The sequence below is a fragment of the Panthera tigris genome, chromosome B1 (assembly GCF_018350195.1).
Source record: "Panthera tigris isolate Pti1 chromosome B1, P.tigris_Pti1_mat1.1, whole genome shotgun sequence".
In the NCBI taxonomy this organism is placed as follows: domain Eukaryota; kingdom Metazoa; phylum Chordata; class Mammalia; order Carnivora; family Felidae; genus Panthera; species Panthera tigris.
The window spans coordinates 125,587,624-125,607,767 of NC_056663.1; the positions used below are offsets into that span (position 1 = coordinate 125,587,624).

At 36.0% G+C, this 20,144-nt stretch overlaps 1 protein-coding gene and 1 long non-coding RNA gene across 3 annotated transcripts in view; one reads left to right on the forward strand and one right to left on the reverse strand.

The window, feature by feature from the left end:
* BMPR1B (bone morphogenetic protein receptor type 1B) overlaps positions 1-20,144 on the reverse strand; it is a 412,007-nt gene that overhangs the window by 308,117 nt on the left and 83,746 nt on the right. The gene's annotated exons all lie outside the window — the stretch shown is intronic.
* Positions 1,672-19,969, forward strand: LOC122237987. The gene is made up of 3 exons (XR_006216845.1): positions 1,672-1,848; positions 17,598-17,714; positions 19,766-19,969. It is a non-coding gene; the product is annotated as an uncharacterized LOC122237987 (long non-coding RNA).

Consider the following 20,144-nt stretch of genomic DNA (forward strand, 5'->3'; position numbering starts at 1 on the left):
ATCGAACGGTGGTTGTTAGCGCGTTGACAGGACAGAGATGGGCGCTGTTTAGTAAGTACAGTGTCAGTTGTGCAACATGACAAAGTTGTGACGATCTGCTGCAAAACAATGTAAATATACTTAACACTACTGAATGGCACACTTAAAAATGGTTACAATGGTAAATTTTATGTTGTGTTTTCTATTACAATTTTTAAGGCAATAAGGCATAGACAATAAGTGACATACATGAGGTTATGAAGTCAGAATTCAGTCATGAAGTACAGATAAGATTCAGAAAAGCAAAAGAGAGGAAAGTTCAGGTAGAAGATCCAACCTATTCAAAGGTGTTTGGAGAATAGAAAATACTCAGGTGAAAAGGCAAAGAAGAGTAGAGTGGCCCAGATGAAACTAGAAAAGTAGATTGAGGATCATTTGGTAAGGTGGTCAGAACTCAAGGACAAGTCTCTGGTAACAGAATAAAGCTCTGGCTGGACTGACCAGAGGTGACAGGATGTCATCAGGAACAACTGTTACAAGACTGCTCAATGCTAACCACAGAAGGCTGGCTTAAGGCAAATAAAATGCAGATAGAATATTTCTAGACACAGTCTAGGCACACGTGAGTTGGGTCAAAGGGAGCCCATGGGCGACCTAATCAGTTGAGGTTCCCATAAATGAAGACATATCCTAGAAAACCTTTGACCTACAAAACCTAGAAAATGAAGATATAACCTAGAAAAGCCAGTATGGACTTACATTACCTTTGAATTGTATCAAGGTAAAATTTTTTCACTCCAAATGTTTTAGGAAGAGAAATTAGAAATTATCTCTTGGGGCTCCTGGGTGGTTCAGTCAGTTGAGTGTCCGACTTTGGCCCAGGTCATGATCTCCCAGTTTGTGAGTTCGAGCCCCGTGTCAGGCTCTGTGCTGACCGCTCAGATCCTGGAGCCTGCTTCTGATTCTGTGTCTCCCTCTCTCTTTGCCCCTATCCTGCTTGTTCTCTGTCTCTCTCTCTCAAAAATAAAAATAAACATTAAAAAAAATTTTTAAAGAAAATTATCTCTTACATCCTTCCTCCAAAGTTCAGTTTTTTGCTCACAGAAAGCATATATAAGTAATTATCTAGGCAACCAATAATCATCATTTATTGCTGAATATTTACATGAGGCTATGTGAAACACTTAACTGTTAATAAAAGATAAATCTTAAATATGATAAGAAAGCAGATTCACAAATTCATACTAATTATGAAAGACAAAGGAGAAATTTCTGTATTTCCCATCTGAAAAGTAAGGTTAATACAGTGACATACTTCAACTTTAATCAAAAAATAGAATTTCAAAACTTATATTTCAAACAAACACTTGTAACCATTACTAAATGTGTGATATTGATAGAGACTTTTCATACTATACTGATGTTAGTTGTAAAGAATAATTTTGAAAAAACTCTTGATACTTTTAGAAGATATTTCAACTAGCTTAGACCTGAAGGCTTTGTCTACAAATATTTACATTCAGTTTTACTTAAATTATCAGTTTTGAATTCCCAAACCATAACCTACAGCTTTGCCTTCAAAGCTACTAGAGGTTAAAAGATTTTTTTAAACGCCCTTGTGAGGTCACAGAGGCTGCCAAGAGGCCAGTAAGAGAAAGCAGACCTCACTGCCTGAATGTCAATTATCCAGCCCCTGGGCACTCGCTCACAGAGTGCCACAGCTTAAAATCATTATAAAGATAGCATTAAGACAATTAAACAAATTACTTGGAATCAAGAGTACTTAAAATCTATCCCTAACGTGAATAAAAGGTACCAGAGGACAACCTCAGAAATTGAGGGAAATTACAGAAAAGTGTTACAACATGAGTAAGTACTCATTGGTTTTCTCCTTGCAATTTAAAGTTTTTCAAGCATTCCAGGATCAAACCTTTGGGTATTTCAGTAATGCATACAAACTAGAGAAGGTCTTAAAGTATTTCAGTAATTCACAACACTCAAAATAGCTTGTGTATACAGTAAACCAAGTTGTTTGAAAAGTTTTTGACTATTCAGTGTCCTTACTAAAGCAATCAATCTTTTTTTTATATGTGTTTACCTTGTACTATTTTTTTAAAACAGTGGAGTGTTAAAGATCCTATTCTCCAGCATGCAATTATAAGTGAGTAATATAATAAATGATTAAATCCTGAAGTCCAGAAAATCCTAAAAAGAAGACTCTGAGGTAAAACTTTTTTTTTTTTCAGAAAAAAACAAATCCACGGCACAAAGGGAAGAACATAGATTCTCTTCCCTTTTTAGAAGTGTATGTGTGTATACATATATATTTATATATGTTTACATATATGAATAATATATATACATCATAAATCAACAAGCAGAACACTGACAAATATTAATAAGCTTGAAGGTGAAAATATTTACATATAGAATTATGAAGTCAATGCCAATCCTTGAAATAGCAGAAAAAAACCAACAGTTCCAAGTTCCATATATATATATATATATATATACACACACACACACACATATATTACACATATATTCATTCCCTATCAGGAATAACAGCTTTACAAAGACATACACATTAATTTATTTAATCTTCACAATAAGCACATGGTCCTTTACATGGAACACAGTGCAGGCCAGTGAAGAGCCAAATCTTGTAGTCAAAATAGTCCCCGGGTATGAATGCCAGCTCTGTATTTACTGACCTTATGATCTTGGGCAAGCTGCTTACTTCTCCAAGCCTTGGTTTCCTCATTTGTAAAATGGGGATAATACCTAGCTCATATGTACTGTAATAGATAACAGAATACCTCTGTCACACACACACAGATCATCACTATTTACAGATAAGTGTCTGAAACTCCTTGTAAACTAGAGTCTACTTGAGGACTGTGGCTATCCATCCCCTCATCTAAGGCTATTTCCACTGTCCCTAACTGCTCTTCAAGAGCCTACCACAGGACACCTTCCAGCGCTGACATGGGAAATCCCAAACTGAGTCATGTTACCCTTCTTTGCATCATCTCAGTTTTAGAGAAAAAAGTTCCCAGAGTAAGGTCAGAATCCAATGCAAGACCTTTAAGTATGGTGGAACAATTATCAACTTGCTATGCTAACAGAGGATAATGTTTGCTGGAAGAATATCAAATGCAAAGGTAACACAAAAGTCTCATTGTAACAAAAACTGAAATTTACTCTCACATACTCAAGAAAAGTTTAATTAAATGATAAAACATTAAATCATTTCTTTTCCTTCCCTAACAAGACAAGCCAAGGCACTGAGAAGAGAAAAAAATACTAAGGATGCTATTAATCCAAAACATGCACAAGCTTAAAGTTAACGGTTCCTATTATAACAGTAATTCCATAATCATCACGCAGCAAATAGCATAACCAAGTAAAGATGTTCTCTATCACAAATGGTAACACTGTAGTTTTTTGTTTGGTTGAAACATTTCAAAACATCTTGGCTGGAAACAGAGAGAAAAGGAAGTCAATACACTGAGAGCAACATCAGCAAGACACTACACAGACACAGTGATTAAGAACTAGTGTTTGACTGTGATGGCCCTTGAAAGCCAAAAACCTATTCCTCAAGACAGCATTCCAAGTTTAGTGGAAGAAAATCACAAAAACAAGCCCAAATACGGCACTAAGTTCATGCTGCAGGAATCCACATAACATGAATTTTTATCCAAAGGTTTAAAAGAAAAATTTAGTTAAGACTGGTCATAGTTTATAAAAATAGAATTTTAAAAGGCTATTATTTTTTTTTTCAACGTTTTTTTATTTATTTTTGGGACAGAGAGAGACATAGCATGAACGGGGGAGGGGCAGAGAGAGAGGGAGACACAGAATCGGAAACAGGCTCCAGGCTCCGAGCCATCAGCCCAGAGCCTGACGCGGGGCTCGAACTCACGGACCGCAAGATCATGACCTGGCTGAAGTCGGACGCTTAACCGACTGCGCCACCCAGGCGCCCCTAAAAGGCTATTATTAAGGACAATAAGATAAATTTCTTTTCCTTAAAATCTAAATTTCTCTGTAGCTTCTATAAGTAACGTAACTTTTGAAACACACAATACATGTTTTCAACCCTATTACCCACAAGGCTTGCTAAATATCACTTGAAAGTACTACTAATAATTTATTCAATCTGAAAGATATTCTGCTTTACACAAATACTGATCAGAACTCAAAGAGAAAGAGGTGCTACTATTCTTTACAATCACTCATTCAGCTTTGCACCTTTAGAAAAAATAAAGGCTGACAATAATATATAAAACATGTACCATTCTATAAAAACTAAACTTTTTTTTTTTAAGTTATTTAGAGAATCAGAGAGAGTGAAAGCAGGGGAGGGGCAGAGAGAGAGGGAGAGAGAGAATCCCAAGCAGGCAATCAGGCTCTGCACTGTCAGCACAGAGTCCGACCCAGGGCTCAAACCCATGAAGTGTGAGATCATGACCTGAGCCAAAATCAAGAGTCGAATGCTCAACTCACTGAGCCACCCAGGCACCCCTAAAAACTAAACTTTTAAAAGAAACGCTTACATGAGGTCAAGGAAAATAACAAATTAAAATGTTATTTGTTAGGAAAAGGTTTTGTACTTAGAAAAACAGTCACAATTTATTTTATAATGAGTGAAAGTGAGTATTTCAAAATCAAACGGGCCTTTTGAACCCACACAATATATATGGAACACGCTTCTAATTTCAGTCAAATCTAAAAGAGTAAGAAAAATATATCTATTTTATACCTGTTGAAGTATAGCCCAGATGCAAAGCTGAACACTGAAGATACATGCTATCTGAACAGCACAGATTTAGACAAAGTAGTTCAGATTAAAGAGCTGGCCATATATACTTAAAAGTCTACATTTGATCACTTAAGAAAGGCCTCAAAGAAAAAAGGAAAGGGTACTCCAACATGTGATCTGGAAGAAATTTTAGCATCACAGGAAAAGTTTGACTTTCTTCTGGTGCTTAGTTATATAAAGGAAAAAGGTTTGAAGAAAAAAAGTGTAAAATTGTTTTCATACAATATATGAATAATGAATCCAGACTTTAAAAGAAAAGCTGTGGAGGTTTTATCTTTTACAGTATGGAAAAAATAAAATTAAATTCACAAATTATCATTCCCAGTTTCTAAGATAGTAAGAAATTAACTTAGACAAATTACAGCTTTTTTAATTAAAAGAGGTTCTAGAGAAATTTAAGATACAGTCTCTGATTTTTAGCATACTCCTCAGAGTGCTCTAACATTTAACTTTTAAATAATCACTCCATGGCAAATCATACCACTATGTAAACAAGCAGAACAAGAAATTAGAAGTTACAGAAGAAATTCAAGTCCAGCATTCAATCCATCATGTCCAGTCTGCCAAGTCAGGAATCCCTAAAATGAAATATTTGTCTGAATAAACTATAAAGTCACTAGTTGAACATAAATACCTTCTTATCCAATACTTTTGGTTAATAATAAGTCATATGTATTCTCATAAATTCAAACATTGATTCTCATGCTCCAAGAATATTTTTACCCTGCCTATTACTATCATGGCATTAAGCATTGTGGGTTTTGTTGTTGTTGTTGTTTGTTTTTTGGGGGTTTGTGGGTTTTTTTCGGTTGTTGTTGTTGGGTTTTTTGTTTTTGTTTTTGTTTCTGTTTTTGTTTTTGTGTTTGGTCTTCCCTCTGCCTAGAATGGTCTTTCTCTCAAGTACAACTGTTAAAGTCACGCTTATCCTTCAACACTGAAAACAAAGAATACTTCTTGGTCCCTTCCAAGGAAACGTGATCCTGTTAGATCATGATCCTGTTAAATTATGATCTCAATATGCAACTAGAACTAGTCTTCCAAACTACAATGATTATACCTAAACCATAAACATGTATTGAGCAATGTGTCAATCACTTTCTGAAGGTTATGAAAAATTTTGTGTCCCAAAGGGTTCATAAACAAGTATTTTCAATTTGCCCCAAAACAAAACAAAACAAAACAAAAATAACAAAATATAGATAGCCAAAGCCTGAGAGGCAGGCAGGGAGGCTACACTAAGGCTATTCTTGGTGAAAACTGAGATGATATTTAGGCAAGACATAAAATGTAGGAATAAAGAGAAGACTCAAGATTAAGATACTACAGGCAGCAAGAATTAGAGATTTGTTCCCAGATTCCTGGTTTCAGTGTTTGTATATCTGGTAATGTCCTGTGTAGGGATGTCACTTATAGGTAATAAATAACAACAACAACAAAAAAAAGACTAAATTTTACGGAACTGATCATGAGTTCAAATTGGGCATACTGAGTTTGGGAGGTATTATGAAATAAACAAAAAGACTGAAGCCTTTAATGAGGGTCAAGACTTAAGGTGGGAAACCTGTTCTGTGTTTTGAGGCGTGCTTGTGAATGGGGCATCAGTCCAAAGAGTAAATCATGCTGGAGTAAGAGATAAAGCAGTTTCTCTGAACCTCAGTGAACACATTTACAAGGCATGTGGAAGAGCCAGGAAAAGAACCTAGCAAAGGGGAAGCCATATAAATAAATGAGGAGAGGATAATATTAATAAAAAGTGTCATTTTCATTGGATACAGGGAATATGCCAGCACCTGAAACAAGTGTTTGGGGAATCTGGCAAATCAGTAGTCATTAGTGATTTGGTGAAAGCAATTCCAGCTTCAGACAGTGAAATAAACAATGAATGGGTGGTCAGGAACACACACAAGTTCTTTCCAGAAGGAGAGTTAGGGCAGCAGTTAGAAGCTGACAATGGGTCAAAGAAGGGTTTTGCTAAGGGAAAAGAGTTTATAAAAAAAAAAAAAAAAAAGGAGTTAGCAGAGAAAGAGGGAAAGGGAGAGTGAAAGTAGAAAATCATTGAATATTATTTCAATTTGGAGAGGAGGCTTACACTCAGAAAGAAGGGAAGGCAATATGACTATATGGGAATATAGGTGGATGTTAATATGAAGCAGAAAGCTGGTGGCCCATGACCTGTATTCATGCAGTTGAAGAAAAGAAATGGTCAGCCTTTGAAAAGCTACAAGGATATTCAGATGTAGAGAGCTTGAGTTGATAGAGAGTGACGTAATCCTTATTAGAAATGGGAGAGGGAGCAGACGAGGGGAAAACACAAGCTCTGTAAACGAATGAAGATGAGGCTTCAAAGACAGATACTGGATGTCATCTTGAAGACAATGGGAACCATTGAAAGATATTAAGAAACAGCATGAGCAGATTCATGTGTTGAACTATATGCTGCATGTTTATACTAGCTTTAACAAATAAAAATCTACATTTTTCTGAATTGATAGAGAATATACACATAAAACCTGATCATTCCTTAAAATTCCCCACTATAGGGGGTGCCTGGGTTGCTCAGTCGGTTAAGCAATCGACTTCAGCTCAGGTCACAATCTCACAGTTGCAGGTTCAAGCCCCGTGATGGGCTCTGTGCAGACCTCAGAACCTGGAGCTTGCTTCAGATTCTGTGACTCCCCCTCTCTCTGCCCCTCCCCCACTCACACTCTGTCTCTCTCAAAAATGAACATTAAAAAAAATTTTTAAAAATAAAACTCCACATTGTATTCAAATGTAATGTTTGTAAATCATAAAACAAACCTCAAATACCACTAAACTATTTTCTCATGTATAATGTAAAAATATGTATTTAAATAGAAAAAAGTAGTAAGTTGATTTCTTACATGTTGACCTTATTTATAATTTTAAGCATGATTTAAGTAAACTGGCTAAAAGGGAATCAGGCAAGTTTGAGTTTTTGTTGACATTTATCCTCTTGCCCTAATATTTTCAAAACAAAAAGGCACCTTGAGCTTATACCTCTTTTGTCAAATGCAGTAATAGAGAAGTCAAGTCCCTAATACACCTTGAAGAAATTCTAAGAAATTATCTGCATAAGTGCAATTTAAGTCCTTTAATAAGACTCTGACTCTTAATAAAGGATCCATTTCTAAAAAACACACAAAAAACTAAAATGGCTCAGAAACAGTAGCTAATAAGCACTTCCTTCCTATGGGATTCAGGTCACCTTAATATCCAAAATGATTTCCCAATCCTCCATCTCTATTCTTCCCCACACCTCAAATCCTTTAAAGGGTACCTTGCTGTTGACTTTTTTTTAAATAATTGCAATCTTCCTTAATTCTGATTTTTATTCTGACATCTTCCCACCTGCCACCATTTATTCTCAACCTGCCATAAGGAGATGCAAAATGGGAGAAGGTCTTCTGAAAACTGGATTCCAGTAATTACAGTGGTAGGCACCTGAACCACAGACAATTGTTTCTTTGCAGTATTGCTACTGCAGCACATATTCCTTGAATTTTGCCCATTAAAAATGTTGAAAACTAAAAACATAACCTGACCTACTATCTTTCTTTACTTTTCTTTGTTTTATAAATACCAATAGGATATTAACTAAAATCTATAATATGTATAGAAACAATTCAAATATACAATTCATCATGTATATTTGAATCTACCTTCCATTACCTTTAACCTCATTACCATGTACTGAAATCTCATTCTGCCTGACAACCACCCATTACTGTGTAGTCGTGTAATTAAATACAACTTCTAATGGGCAAGTATGAAATACATACCAATATTAGAAGATGCTGTATGATTATTTAGAAACGGTTTCATGAATGTAATATGGAGCAACTCTGAAATGTGTAGATGAATCAAAAAGATATCTGCCCCTTTTATTTGTATAATTAACAAAATTTCTGAAATAAGTTTGAGTCTGGTTCTCATCACAAATGATTCGAGTAAATAAAACACAGCCACGTTGTCTCCTAGAACTTGAGAAAAATTATATCATAAAATGTTTCTCTGCAAGAAAAGTCCATGTTAAAATATATTATGTCAAAATGAAACATTAAAGGAGAATACACAACCTAAACTAGAAACCAAATAGCAACTGCAAAGTAAATTCTGAGTACTACTATTTTCTTCACGTTTCACTGTGAATAGCCTGAACATCCTAGAATGTTTGTGGAAAAGAAAATCCTAATACTGTTATTCACCATTCCATGTTGCCAAGAACAGGGTCCTTCACTGTCCTGCTTCACTTCTTGTGGTCACCAGCACCAAATAATATCCTCCAGAGCCTGAGAGAGTCGGTCAACTATCTAGAAGCACCATTTCTACACTAAAATCTTGCATTAAAAAAATGTGTCTGAAATTTACAATGTTCTAAGTCCTCTTTTTTTTTTTTTTTTTAAGCCTTTTTCAGCCATGATGAAGTACTGGTCGATAGGTATTACGTGGACACAGGCACTACACAGTTACCACTATTACTATCTCCACTGAAATATATAGTTTCCTCATAACTAAAGTCTAACAAGCAGTAAATACAAACTGCTTACCTACCTGCCTGACACTTGGCTTAAGATAATCCTATTTTATTCAAACAACAGGCTCAGGGAATACACGATGTGAAACGACCTCGGATTACTCCTAACACACGAATGAAACTGTAAATCGCTGAAGTCTGCTCACTTATATCAATTTAGATCATTTCTAAATTTCTCATTCAGAAAATAGATTAGCTGCAATTTTACAACTGGCATGGGTTTACCGGGTAACTTTTTTGCTCTGTGCAGTAACAAAGAGTACTTATGGAATATCAAAAATCATTATTTGTCTACAGTCACAAAGTTTGCAATCTAGGTTGGTGATATGTGTTTTGTGAGTTCAAGCACCATGTCTTTACCTCGGTAATAAGAAAAAGGTAGAACAGGAGGCTTGACAAGGTAGACAGAATTCAGGTGGTTGTGTGGAGAGTACCCAAGACTTCAAAGGGCGCAGGTGAGGCATACCAAAGGATAAGTTCAACCTTGGTTGAAGTGGAATACGAACACCAAACTGGGTCAGAAAATACTCTGGGGTGAAGCAGGTGATATCAAGTTCAAATCAGCCTTCAAAGATAGACAAAGAATTCAGTTACACACCACACACTGTTCTAAGCACCTCGTATGTATTATCACATTTAATCGTCTAACAGCTCTGAGAGGTAAGTTATTCTGTTATCCCAACTTTACACATCAGGAAACTGAGACACAGAGGTATTAAACAACTTAACCCTAGATCATCCAGCTAGTAAAGAGCAGAACCAGGATTTGAACCCACTTTATTTGCAGCACCTTTTCCCATAATCACTGCACCATACTATCTATAACTCTCAAGCCAGAAGTGAAAAACATACACTTATGTGAAGGAATAAAGAACAGAATGGAATGAAACAGAATGGGATCTATGAAACAGACAGACGTATGAACTTGGTCTTTAGGTAGACTTGGTCCAAGAACTTCTTGTTGCATGGAATGGCACCAGAAATGCCTACAATCAAGAAGATCCAGGTCTGCCAAATTCCAAAGTTGGTTTGAACTATTATAAAACCAAATCTGCTGTAACCTAAATGCTTAACAGGAAGAAGAGCAAACTCCTCTGAAAATTAAAAAAAGAAAGTAAGATCGATAAGTAGCAGACAACTTCTTAAACTAAAAAAAAAAAAAAAGGCATATGCCTGGTTACACTGAGACTGATAGATATAAACAATTCAATTAATCAAATGAATACTTATGCCTCAGTTTTTAAATTTTCTTGATCTAAATTAAAGCAAACCTATTATGTGAACCTGATATTCAAAAGCTAGGCATTAAAACAACAAATAAGAAATGGCCCTTGTCTTCAAGAACTGCCCTGAGATTATGTATATGTCATTCTATAATATCTGATGACTATTTTGGAAATAATATTTGCTCATCATCTGAATATTTCTGGATCTCCAAATGCTTCTAGATATACAGCTTTGGCTCTTCAAGTTTGTAGCATTTATCAGCTAATTCTCAGACCGTACTTTATTTCCTCCGTACCCAAAAGAAACCAAAGATTTCCCCGTGGTGAAAAACATCTATATACAAAATGAAATAACTGCCTCGTTAATTAAATTCTTTCAACCTTCAATTTCTACCTTCATCAGAAGTACTTCCACTTAGTTTAGGAAGTGTTAGGGAATCATTTGTAAAGGGAGAAAAGGGGCAAAAAAAAAAAAAGTGCTTCTCTTAGCCCAATTAGGAAGTTTAACCAAGGAGGTGGAATTTCAAATCAAAAAACCAAGTTCTAATTAGTTACAGATGAAAATCCCCAAAACCACCCTGATCACAATACAAATCATTAACCAAGAGCCTGGAAACCCAGAAAGAGAAGGATTTTTCATGATAAAATGGAAATGATTTGCTTTTGAAATCCTAACCACAACACCCTTATTAAATAATTTGCTCACAGACTGGGCCAAAATAACTAAAAAATGTTTTGTTATTTTCACAGATATCTTAAGTATTAGTACTGAGTATTGCTGCATATTAACTCTACAAAAAAATGTATACTGAACCCAGTTGTTTTAAGGTTTATCATCTTTATGCCACCTGGTTTGAGATGCGTCTGCAAAACTGCCACACTACACTGATCAAAGTGTTCACCAAATCAAGAATGCAGGAGTTGACCATATGAGTATTCCAGTACTTTCTATCTTTGAATGTTCCACAAATAAATATGTACAGGTATTTTGAAATTATGTCTCACCTAGCAAATTAATGTGGGGGTGTTCTTAAACACACAACAGTCCATAAAATAAGGCTGCTTTATGGACTTGTCAGTATAAAAGTATCCCTCATGGGAAGGGCATTAACAGTGTGCGCTATGGTCTTCGGTTTAAATCAAAACAGTGAACCTGAATAATTGAGAAATATAAAAGCCGTTTTTTTAATAAAAAGATTAACCAGAACATGCATTTCTTTCAACTTTACAACTTACAGTGAATACTACCCATTCCAACAAAGTATAGCCTCTTGATGCTTACTTCTCACACCTCCCAATGTAACTTGCTCTAGACAGTCTGATGGGGGCACAATTCAAATTCTTCAAAAAGGCCATGATCTAAATCACTTCCAGATTTGCTTCTGTTAGTCTAAAATTCTTGCATTAATAAAATAATATGATTATGGCAATAGCCAACTATGTGAACATGCTTATCTATTAACATAGCCACAAAAGAAAGGTAGTCATCTCTATAAGAAAAACAAAGAAGAGAAACAGGACAACAACGAACAAAAATTCTTTTGGACTTAATCTCATCTGTGAATAATTAGAAGAATTTAGGTTGATTTGGGAGAGGTGGAAGAAAGATTCTGAAGAGATAGGATTACAGTGTCTTTTACTTTGATGTATTAAAAAATGAAGAAAATGAGGAGGAAGAAAGATTAAACACACATACATGTGTGTGCATGCATACAGGCTCGCACACACACACACTTTCAACCATCACAGGGACTAACCTCCCTGTCCCATTTTTCACTTGGTTGGGGTTAATGACAAGTAAGATAAGGGTTGTATTCAGTTCTTTGATTAAAACAAAATAAAGAAACAACAACTATTTTCACTCTACTTTGGCTCAGGATAACTTACTTTTTTTGGTCTATTGGAACTCATTCACAATAAAGGAGGAACTAATTCTGTGCAAGATGGAATACTTGGTCAAAATATCTCCTTACACCTTAAAAACTAAATGCCGGGGTGCCTGGGTGGCTCAGTCGGTTAGACGTCCAACTTCAGCTCAGATCGTGATCTTGCAGTTCATGGGTTCGAGCGCTGCACAGGGCTCTGTGCTGACAGCTCAGAGCCTGGAGCCTGCTTTCAGATCCTGTGTCCTCCCTCCTCTCTCTATGCCTCTCCCACACTCGTACTCTCTCAAATATAAATAAACATTAAAATATATACATACATAAAAATAAATGTCTATTCTAAAATCCTGTAACAGCATACAATCATGACATGAATTCCATCACAATGGCTCTATTTTATGCCCTCTAATGACTATTGAATTTTATGGGCAGAATTCTTCAAATTTCTCCTTTTTAAATACATTTGCTGTACGTTCTATTAAAAAAAAGGTATTGCATTCTTATTAAAGAAATTCCTGTTGAAGAAAAATTTAGGAGTGACATATAAGTATATAACAATTTCACCATTCAGAGATCATTTTAAATTATTTGGTGTATTTACTTCAATTTCACATATATATTTTTTTTTTATTTAACATATTGTTTCCCAAACTGGTATTGAAATAACATTTTTCTGGTAGATGTTAATATAATGTTAATATCTGTTCCACTAAAAGCAATGTTCTGTGATATTTAAAACAGTATAAAAAGGTTTAGGCAATGTTAGCAGAAATCTATGGCAGCTTTCTCAGACCTATAAGGTGCTAACATTTACTAGGACTTAATTCATAAGAAATGATTTGGGAAGTAAGTCATATGGAGAGCAAACATATTTCCACATTTACTTCCCACTAAATACATCTTCCTTCTTCATTATTAGCTCTCAGCTTGGGATACACTGAAACTACATTATATTGGAAGGATATTTCCATATCATTAGTTTCAAAACCATGATTTTAGGGCTATAAATTATCACTAACTGTCTCATAGTTTATCAAAATTTTTCCTATTTGTTATCCTTATAAGCAAATCTTATCACATATCCATGATTGTAACCTTTAGATAAAGCACTAACCTTTTTAAGAAAATGTTACCAAACTATCGAAATGACTATACATTTCAAACAGGACTTTTCCACTGAGCTTCTATCAAAAGGGTATTTTGGGCGTGCCTGGGTGGCTCAGTCAGTTGAACGTCCAGCTCTTGATTTTGGCTTAGGTCATGATCTCACAGTTGTGGGATCAAGACCCATGTTGCACTCCGTACTGAGCGTGGAGCCTGCTTGGATTGATTCTCTCTCTCCCTCTCTGTCTGCTGCTCACATGTGCCCTCTTTCTCTCTCTCAAAACCAATTAAGTAAACTTAAAAAAAACGGGGGGGTTCACTTGTTTAATATATGTTAGTTAATTTGATTGGCATAAAGTGAAAACTCATTTTTATTTCCATTTCTTTGCAAAACAGGCTGATTTTTTTTTCTTATTTTTATCAGCCACTTGTATTTATCTTTCCTAGACTGGACTTCAGTTCTCCTTCCCCATATTTATTATCTTTTATCTGTTTTTTATTCTTGATCTTTCTTTGAAATCTAAGTTCCTGAAGCTGGTTCTTCACATCATTGATTTAGTTCTTCAAAACATGAATTCTTCCTTCTTGCCTCCTCTGCAGAGTTGAATCCCACTTTCCCAGTTTTTTGTTTCCTGCAATCTTGCCTGAAATATGAGTTAGTTCTCTCCTTGCAGCTGTCTGCAGCAGGTTCACAGATACCCTACCTACTACCTTATGTTATGTTAAACTGTTTTCTAAATGTTCTAGTTTTGTAAATACTCCCTAAAATGTGCTTTTCTCATGCATTTTCAGAAAGATAGGCCCTTACCCTGAAGTACAGTATCAGTTAACAAATCAAATGGTGTTCAGGTTTTCTGTTGCCTCTTCCTGTGCTGGTGACAGTGTCCACCATCCAAAGAAGGCTTGGCCTGGCTCACTGTGCTCTTGGATGGTTATAGAAATCCCTTCACAGTGCTGTAGCAGAGATATAGATTCATAGGAAGAGTCAAAAGTCCAATTCTCAGTGGCCATCAGGCATTAATATAAAGCTTGTCTTCTGGATGGCAAAGGAACCTTCTCCTAACAGATTGCCAATCTGAAAAAGGATCACCTGAAATCTAAAAGGCCTACCATTCGGTTCTCCACTCCCACTTTGAGTCCATTACCTGGGAGACATCTTCCTTTCAGGATGCAGTGGTCTGCAGCTCCCACTAACCTAATCTTTAATGTTCTTGCTGTTTTCTTTGTTCTTAAAGCTGCTGGACAGACAGAAAAACTACGAGAACAGAAGCATAAATGATGGTAATATTATAGCTTCCTCAGAAAAACAGCCGCCCTTGCAGCAGATGGAGAGCTGCCCCATTTCCTCGATGTTTCAAGATCGTGGGTGTCTGAGCAAGCAGATGATGTTACAAAAGGAGCAAACTACATTTGCTACTTTATACTGATTAGTTTCATTAGATAATCCTGTTTTTCCTAGTCTAGTTCCTTGTAGATGGGGGAAATGCATCAAAATTTCTAGCAATTGAGTATCAGTCTTTTTTTCCCCCCATTACTGAGTTTGTTTCTAGGTCTTCATTAATCTCTTAGCAGAAAATTAGAAGAGGCTATGTCAGCAAATGCAACCAAATGCTATTTTTAATGGGAAGCCTCTCCAAATTTTAAATATAAGTTCGAATCTGATTATTTCACTGCCAAGCACAAGAACTCATTTGATCCATTAACATAACTTTATTTTAAATAAATTTATTAATGCTGAAAAGAACACAACACACAGGAGACCAGAAGGCAATGTTGATCTCAAAGTCACAAGTATCACCAATGCAGAAATGCAAATTCCTCTTCTTCACTGGTAACTGGCACCCGGAGAATAAAAGTAGACTTTCCTGTTAGTTGAAGTTGAAGGTGGTTACCAAAAAAATTAGCATTACCCTCTACTTTCTGGGTGTTATTACTCATACAGTTTTTGCTAAGTACATGACAGTGTTTTTGTATTTTCTATCATTCTAGAGCACACAGGCTAACCACGCTCATTTGCTTATTACTGATGAACATCATGATACTGGCAAGTCTGAAGTACTTGGCCCCATCAATTTCTCATTACCATGTTGACATTTAAATAACACCAAGTAGAGATTCTACATATGGCTCACTTTCACATCCCACACATCTAGCTAACTCTAAAGAATGGAAAATAAAGAGGAAATGCAGATAAATATGTTATTAGAAAAGAGATAGGGAGAGCTTCTCTGAAGGTCTGTCCTGGACACATTTTAATGGTTATAATCCACCTTTGAAAAGATTCATGTGAACACCAGTGAAACTTAACAGCAATTGCTGTAAAGTCAAAGAAACCTGATATAAAATATGGGCTCTACTACCTAATCGTTGTGTGACCTTAAGCAAGGTAATTCACCTCTCTATGGCTCTGATTTCTGTTTTGTAAAATAAAGGTATGAATAATGTGTGCTTCCTCAGATGGTTAAAAGACTTAAAAATAAAAGATAAGGCAAGTAACGTAACTGCTAGATAAGTGCTCTATAAATGTTTGGCATGATCACCGCCCCCCCCCCACCATGTATTCTAAAATAACACAATCTTTACATGATATGGGATTCCACTTAAAGAAGATGAAGAAAGGATGTCTTTGGTAGTCACCCACAATGATTTGCTAGCAACGGATAATTTGCTTAGATTTATTTTCTCACTGAGATTATTTTAGCTTGCACCATTCAAGACACCTTAGATGGATTCTGAGAAACAACTGAATCGCTTGTCCTTATCAATTACATTAAAGTATAAGAAAAACTGAATAGACAGAGGAAAAAAACAACAACAAAAAAAAAGCAAACAAACAAAAAAAAACAGACACAAAAACTACTGATGCATCAGAAAACAGGCCCTATATTTAAAAGCTTAGCTTAGGGGCACCTGGGTGGCTCAGTCGGTTGGGCATCTGACTTCGGCTCAGGTCATGATCTCGCGGTCTGTGAGTTCGAGCCCCGAGTCAGGCTCTGTGCTGACAGTTCAGAGCCTGGAGCCTGTTTCGGATTCTGTGTCCCCCTCTCTCTCTGACCTTCCCCCATTCATGCTCTGTCTCTCTCTGTCTCAAAAAATGAATAAACGTTAAAAAAAGAAAAAAAAAAAGCTTAGCTTGGAGCAAAGGTTCTCAAGAAAAGCACCTAGGACTGTCCTCTTTTTCAAAATAAGTGATCACATTTTTGGCTTGCACATGCTTTTTATGGGCTGAGAAACTTATGTCAACTGCAACACAAAGGAGAGTTCCAAACAAAGCATTTCCCTGGGTCCCTCACACCTTTTGAATGAATGACTAGAGACTCATGAGGGTGAAGTACACATTTATAATTATATGAGTCTAGAACCTTATTCCATTTTACATAAATACATAGCATTTTAGGAAAAAAATTAATATGCAATGAATTCTTCAAGAACACACAACTATGTTAACATGTTGATTGCTTCTGACAAAGCTCCAAGCAAAACAAAACTTTGTCAAAAGCAATCAACATGTTAAGAAAAGACACATAGGGTACATGAGTGGTTCAGTTGGTTAAGCATCTGACTCTTGGTTTCAGCTCAAGCTATGATCTCGCAGTTCATGAGTTCGAGCTCCACATCGGGCCCCACGTCAAGCCCCACGCTGACAGCATGGAGTCTACTTGGGATTCTCTTCATCTCTCTCTGCCCTTCCCCTTGTTATCTCTCTTAAATAAATAAATAAGAACTTTTTTAAAACAGTCACACCCATTATCTTAAAAGCACTTATTTTTGAATTGCTAATACAAATATTTTTAACTTGTATTTGTAGCTGTGGTCTTCCTAGTGATGCCACATGTCTGTACAAGAATCTACCATTTCACTATTCCTGGTACAGTCATGCCTAAGCATTTCCATATTGAAATTGTTATTTTTGAAAATGTGGCTGTTAAAGTCTTTCATAAAAAACTTTCATATAACTTCTCCTTCATAAGAGACTTACAGTAGGGTAACATAATAATTTTTTTTTTTTTTTATCATTTCAGGATACTCAAGGACTGTTATAGACGAGGCAGCATGGGGTTTGAAGGAAGACAGCACTAGCATGAAAAGAACTTCACAGATGACCCCAAACATATGAATGCAGCCCAGAGGAAACACAAGTAACTCAGTTACTTTCCTTCAAGTACACAATGAATAAGAAAGAGTAACTTGAACTTGCATTAAGAAAAATTTAGGTTAGGTATTTTAAACACCATCCCGCAAAAAAGGGCTGTAAATCGCCACAATGACTGAGAAATTTCTTATCAGCATACTTCAGCCATTTAAGAATGTGATAAACAAAAGCTTTGTTAAAAACTAAGTTGTACCATAAACTGTGGCAATTCTATAGTAATTCATTTAATACTTTAATGGTTCAAAATGTTTCAAAATGAACTTGTACAAAATTCAGTCTTCAGGTAACAACTTGGGAGCTTTTACAGTGATGTGAAAGAAATGGTGGGCGGGGTGTGCTATCTGTTCAGAATGTTTCAAGTTTGATGGCGGCCTGTGCTGCTGGTCTAACCATGACCTCTCCTCCCCACACCATCCAAAGTCGGGGAGAAAAACAGGAAAAAAAGAAAAAATAACACTGGCACTGAAAACAGCAGAGCTTATTTTGGGTACCTCTTAATCTAAATACAATGAAAGTTACTTTAAGAAATACGGATTCAGGGGCGCCTGGGTGGCTCAGTCGGTTGAACAGCCGACTTCGGCTCAGGTCATGATCTCGCGGTCTGTGGGTTCAGGCCCCGCGTCGGGCTCTGTGCTGACCGCTCAGAGCCTGGAGCCTGTTTCAGATTCTGTGTCTCCCTCTCTCTCTCTGCCCCTCCCCTGTTCATGCTCTGTCTCTCTCTGTCTCAAAAATAAATAAACGTTAAAAAAAAAAAAAAAGAAAGAAATACGGATTCAGCATCACACATCCATATATATGTAAGCTACACCAGCCCCCACAGATATTCTCGTCATAGAAGTATCATAAAACCACTTGCACCTTTCATCCAAAAATGTAATGTGGGATGAAAAGTAGTTTACCAAACTTTGAGATTCACCATAAGGTAAAATTCAGCTATTAAGTATTTTGAATTCTTAGATTTACAACTGAATTTATTAATTCAATCAATAAAAATCTCTGGAGTTATCAATCTCACATATGTGACAGTTGTATCGGTGAGGCTTCAAGTTGGCATGAATCTCTCCGAAGGGGACTTTCTGTTACTTTTACTCCATGAATTCCAAGTTTGGTAAAGTAAACAAATTACCCTTTTTAGGTAACAAACATTTGCTCGTTTTTAATAAATCAATCATACACTACTTTAAATCAGTACTTATGACCAGGGTAATATGACTATTGGTACCAATCTGCATTGCAGGTCCCTAGGAGTCTGAAAACTCCAGACTGGGGACCATGGGTCTATAATGTATTAAGCTCTAAAAACAAAATAGAACTATTAAAAGCAAACCGATTTTTCACAAATGGACTCTCAATTTTAAACCACCCAATATTTCTTTGTCTAAAACCCAGAATTTTCCCTGTAGCTGAAATTCCACACATGGTCTCCATATCCCCAAAGAAATGCCCTTTCCAGATGAGTTCCTAAGAACAGAAGTATGTTTCTTCGAAGTCAGCAAGCTATTTATAAAAAGTACAGTAGCCCCCAAGGGAAGATCAATTGGCAAGTATAAAATTACCTTTATATAGTGTAGTAGCTGCTATGCCCTTTCTTTTAAGGAGGACAAATACAACAATGATCAAAAAAATAAGGCATGTGGAACGTGATAATTTTAATATGGTGCCTGTCATTACAAGAGGAAAATACTACTGATTTTCATGACCCTGTAAAATATTTGAATTACCAACTAAACTTGCAAGTAGATAAATATCATAAAGCCAAATAATGTACTTTCATTACCACACCTATCATTTGAAACTAGAAAAAGCAACATCTTAAATGTTAAGATATCTTATTTTTAGTAATGTTAAAACATAGCATACTGATTTATGTAAGTTCTTCAACATGTAAATGGTTTAAATTGAATATATGCTAAAATTTCCGTCATTGCTTAAAATTAGACATAGTAATGTTCATATATATATATCTGTGTGTGTGTGTACATATTTTTGTCTATACAGCTTAATTTGAATTACTTTTCTTCCAAACACTCACTGAAGACCACAGATGATATTTAAAACACTGTCCAACTGATGTGGCCTGCACATACCCAGGAAGAATGGAAAATGGCCAAAAAGAACCAAGACAGCCATGCCAGTGCATCTGGACTAAATTCTGTACCTCCCTACACTTGATCTACCTGTAAGAACCATACTCCCTTGGTATTTGTAAGAAATGCTAATGTCACCGTGCATAAATAGGTAACAGGGGGGAAATGCGTTCACTCTTAACACAAGTTACTGAAATAATCTCTACTTTCTTCATCTTTGTCCCCAATCTATATGACCCACCACAACAAGTTTTTATTAATAACCTACTATAGGCCAGACTCTGTGCTAGGCACTGGGGAGAAGAAGATGTACAAGACAAACAAGATCC